Raw genomic sequence first — 5,695 nt, forward strand, 5'->3', positions numbered from 1 at the left:
AAGGAAATGATGTAGCAATCCAGTCCAGGTATCTTGGATAATATCCTTTCATCTGTCGTGGAACCCCAGCATATTTGATCTAATCCGTGCATTGGGTTTTCCGGTAGTGATATTATCAGTGAGTCACTTTGCTCCCTCCCCAGTAATCTCCGCGTTCGCCTGTCTTCTATCCAGCTCCTTGGATTGTGCACTCTGATCCCGAGCGCTGCTTATATAGACTTCCCTCCTCCTTCAGCTTGGAGGGATGGCCACGCCTTCCCTCCTCCCCTCTCCCGATGGTTATTAACACGTTAGAACCCCTCTCATTTAGTCTATGTTAGTGTTCTATGTGATCTATGCACGGGGCAAACAGTGGGCATTTCTGGGGAAATCTGCAATGAACCTTAGGTTTGTTTCTAAACAGCAGGAATACTTTGAGCCTATTTACTAAAATCTAGAAAAAAAAGTTCTGAATGAGGAGCGATCCCCTTGGAAATCAAAAGAATTATTGTGCAGATTACTCCAGAACTGGCACTTTGTATAAGAGTAATAAAATATGTAAAGCTACATACCTGAGAAGGGTCACTCTTTAGAAGGGCCAGTCCCTGGTAGGTACCATGATAGCTCATGTTTGCTAGATATGAGTATCTATGGTCTTCCTGACCTGTTGTATCTGTCATCTTGTTTTGTTATATATTAATTGTTATGTCTACCATGCTGCAGAACCTGATGGTGCTTTATAAAATAATATTAATAATGACCCTAAATATCACAAAAAAAATGAAAAGGTTTCTAGCTGAAATAGTGTGAATGAACTCATTTTCATGATAATCCCCCGAAGGTACATCCTTGTCCTTTATAAAAAAAAAAAACTGAAAAGGCCTCCCCATGTATAAAAAACACATATCTGTCTTTTTCAGGACTCCTTTTTTTCCAGGGTCCCTTATGTTTTTTTAAAGAAGTACAGCTCCCATGTTACCCTTAAACCATTTATTATTAATGGTAAGGAATTGGTGTAGTGGTACTGTAACACCCGGCTCCATTTAGAAACTGGCTATGCTCACCGATGGCAGCCCTGGCTACCAATATGCCAGTCTAGTCTAGTACTTTATGCCTTGGGCAAGCCCATCTTGGCTCTTATGCAGCTGGACATGAAAAATGTGTATGCCCATCTGGCTTGTCCCCAGCTTGGCTCGTGTCGTGTCGCCGGCTGGCACAGCCACTATGCCTGTTACTCTACTAACTTGAATCATTTCACCTTTTGATTTCCTTTCAAAAAAAAATTATAGACTCAATTCAGCAAATCAAAATATTTTCATTCAGCGCAGTTATGAACAAACTGTTCTGGCTGGCTTTTAACTAATATGCTTTGTTTTGCATGTGGGAATAAGAGTGTGCAATGTCATAACAATGTTCCAATCTTACTAGAGGATTACACTTAATTGCAGGTCATTTCCTTTGAAAGCATGGTTTAAGAGAATATTACATTAAAAAGTGCATGGAAACACATGGAAATCACATATATTAGAATTGTTTACATGCACCTGAAATGCAAATAACTAAGATCACTTAGAATAATAATGATTTGTCTATAATACTTTACAGAGTGTATGGTCTACAAATTCATTGTAAATGTGTATATTTTTGTTCTGTGAAACAGTATGAATCACAGGGTGTGCTCTAGGTATGAAATTATATACGTACATCATGCATTGTTCCAATCCCTTCTGTAAGTAAGTCTTGGTGCACATATTGTGAAGTAAGGTGCTTATAGTAGCAGAGGACCTCCACAAAAAAAATATATAGAAAAATGTATTTATTAAATGTATCTATCCTTGGATTTGACCCCACATAGAGAGCCTTCAGTTACAAAATGCAATGAAATGTATGTCTCTCAGAAATCATTGTGGGTCTGCATATAGGGGTTCAACCCATCTGTTGTCTGTACTTGTAGTTTGTATCCCTAGGATACTTTCCCAGGATATCTTTTGATCTATACATTTGCTAGCAGATTAACTTGCATAGTGTACAGAAGAAACATTTACCCTGCAATGCCACTGTGTGTTGTAATTATGTACTAAGAAGGTCTGGCCAAGCCCTTCCTACAGAAAATTACTGTTAATGTGATGAACTAATATTTTTCATATCACACCATCTGAACAACTTGCCATTTAGGAGATAATCTCCATATCCTTCAACAACTGAGTAAACGGCAGGTGAGTAGATCACAGTATGGAATTGTCACTCTAGGCCTGCATGTGTCATTGATAATATGTCAATAATATTGATTGACAAAATCAAGGCCACACTAGGAATTACACTAATTTAGGCAAATAATGGGGGTTATGTAAGTAAAATCCTGGTTCAAAGTGGCAAAATGTTGAAACCAATCAAATATCTCAGATTACTTCATCGCACTGCACTAGAATTTTCCTCTCTTATCCGTTAACCAAATAAACTTTAGTAGATCTATTATTTTACTCTATGAAGGTTTCATCACATTAACAACCAAATTAACTTTTTAGAAGCCTTGTCAGCTTATAGAGTAATAACCTATCACTAGTGTTTTCAACAAAAATTATGAATGAGGTAAAATGTTAGATGATTCTGGGAAGTTACTATAAACTCAGCAGTCCTAGGAATAGTATTTGTGATGCTACTTTTACAATTGTGAAAAAATGGGTTGCTTTGAAGAGCTCAGTGAATTCAAGCGTGGTACTGTAATAAGATGCCACCATTGCAATAACTCAGTTCTTGAAACGTCATCCCTGCTGTAAGTGGTATTATTGGAAATTGGAAACGATAGTGAACAGCAGCAACTCAGCAAGGAAGTGGATGAGCAGGTAAAGTCACACAGCAGGGTCACCAAGTGTTGAGCCGCATGGTGCTTAAAAATTGCGAACGTTCTGCTGAGTCTATTGCTAATGAGTTCCAAACGTCTACTAGCTTTAACATCAGCACAAAAACTGTGTGACGGGACCGGAATGTCCCTTAGTGTTACAGCATGACTGTGTCTCAGTGCACAAATCAAGGTCCCTAAAGACATGGTTGGGTGAGCTTGGTGTGGAAAAACTTGACTGGCCGGCACAGAGCTCTTACCTCAACCCCACTGAACAGAGGTGGCGTGGACAGGCTGTTTTAAGGGCAGATGTGGAACCAGCAGGGTTTCAGGGTTTCAGGCCTACTATGTCAATGTCTGGTTTATTGTGCCAGCTGTAAATTTTGTGGACATCTTTGGCTCAGTGTATAGTGATAGGAGTTATGCTGTACCATACCTGTTAAGTAAGTATTCTTTATTTAAACTTATTTATACGTTTATTCAGATTTCTATTTTTTGGGGAGGGGTTTACACTTTAAAGTTGGGAGGGTGCATAAAGGATCTGCCCTGGGTGCAAATACTCTAGATATGCCCCTGTGTGTCCATATTCAGCCTAAATATTTTCCTTTAGTTAAACAGTCAGGTCATGAACCAATTTGGAAATGGTTGAAGCGCAGACCCAGGAATTAGGACGATCTGCTTTATAGAAATAAAGGGAACCTTCCCAGGTCACAACCACTGCCCTTTTGCCATTGAGCTCACAGAAGAGGCATTTGAAAGTTTTGAAAAAGAAAATTGTTTTGGATTACCAAAAACTAATCGGAAGACCATTAAGCCTGACTTAAACAGGTCCAGATTAAATCAGGGCTCTGCAACTGAAACTAAGAGAAACAAATAGAAGAGATATGGCAAAATTGAATGGTTATGTAAAAAATTGCTAATTGATACTGTCGAAAGCTTGTCTTTGAAATAGAATGTTAGGCCGATTATTATTATTATTATTTTATGTTGACTGTACGACTGTATATTATGATGTGTGTGTGGGGGGTGCCACATACAGGAGCCGCCCCAGGTGCCAAATGCTCTAGGTACGCCCCTGCCTTCATCACCAGGAGTATACTCACCAACATTGCCTTCCTGGATCCTGGGATAAATGGGTGGGGTCTGAAGGGGCGGGGCCACACACTCTTAGTCACCCTGCAGCATTGAGTTCTAGGATACCCAGTACAGATACTGGGTAGCTTGGAGATCATTTACAAGCGTTTACAGTGTGTGTCTTAAACATACACAGTTAAAAAGCAATTCTGCCTATGCACAGTGTAATGCTCTGTGCATAGGCAGTATTTTATGCCTGAATTTGACGAGTCAGGACCCACAAAACAGGACTGTCCTGGGAAATGCAGAACTATTGGCAGGTATGCAGGATGATGGCATATAAAACCCTCTAAATTTGCTTGCTTAAGCTTTGCTTAACATGGTCAAGCATTTAGTTCGCTTGGTGGAACACCCACCTCAATAATGATCTGGCTTAATTTACATATGTTAAATACCATAGATCATACATTGTAATTAGCAACATGAATAATTATTAAGAAAAGATCTTCAAAGGCTGTAACAGCAGTATTATGAAACAAAATATTTGCCCATCTCCATAGTACAGTTCATTTTTGAGTCATTCCAGTAATTCGATTTGGGTTGATTCAGCCAACTTTAGTGAGTATGACATGTTCCAACATGGGGTGTTATGCTTTGATGTTTATAGAACCAAACCCTGCAATAATCAAAAGCAAATCTTTAATTCTAAAAATAAACAGAATCACTGCTCAAAATACTTCTCTAAATACACCACCTGTGCAGCCATTGACCCCCTTTGTCATGTACTGTACTTTATATTTGGAGTAACCTGCCTTGTACTGGGAGCTGCTAAATGCAACATCAAAAGCAATATTGTAGTGTTATAAGAAAAAAGCAGGATAATCCTTATTCTACATTGGACTGTGTAAATCTGCCTGGAGGAAGGCATGTTTTGAACTATTTACCCTTAATTCCCATCTTGTGATTTCTTTTTTTTTCTTTAGGATCTTGCTTCAAGGTTTTACAACTTGAAAAGAATGTTGTTTTTACTTTAAAGATGTTTTTGTAAGGGATTTCTTCTTAATTTTGTTTTAGTTACACAAGTGTAACATAGAAACATCGAATTTGACTACATATAAGAATCATTTGGCCCATCTAGAAATCCTGATGTAGACTAAGTCCTTGGTCTTGGTGTTTATCAAACCATAAAACAATCTTTGTCTAATACATTTTCACAGTACCTCTTCTTTATTTAAGTACCGTTATATCAGATGTCATTGACCCTGAACTACAAACATCTTTGGAGTAAGCAGTCTGAGGGAAGGACGAGTTCTTAGTTCTTTAAATCTATGTATTTTTTTGGACAGACTGTGATACTGTGATACTGTGATTCCCCAACCCCCACCTCCATCTACCTGCGGAAATCAGTCATAGGGTAGCCTGAATGCTGAACATGGGAAGAACATCCCTTTGACCAGTGTAAAGGCCAGCCCTACCTTGAAATCTGTCTCGGAGGTCAAAAGATCTCTACTCAGTCTGTCAGCAGAAAGGAATACTACATTTAAACTATGTTTCTACAATTACCTGGTGTGTATTTACTTGTCAGTATTTTAACTTGCCTCGTACATAGATGGAAAAAGACACATCTGAGGCCTATCTTGGCCCTGACTTGGTTTGTGCCATGCCACCAGCCAGTTCATCTACCTCTAGATGTGACATTACAATGTATTATTAAAGGTGATGTTCCACCTACTCTACTGATTGCGGCACTATTGTCTCAATTTATATATTTGCTAGAATGCAGGCACTGATAGATTGTTGCGA

The sequence above is a fragment of the Sceloporus occidentalis genome, unplaced genomic scaffold, assembly GCF_023333645.1.
Source record: "Sceloporus occidentalis isolate IW3139 unplaced genomic scaffold, rSceOcc1.0.p SCAF_28, whole genome shotgun sequence".
NCBI classification, from domain to species: domain Eukaryota; kingdom Metazoa; phylum Chordata; class Lepidosauria; order Squamata; family Phrynosomatidae; genus Sceloporus; species Sceloporus occidentalis.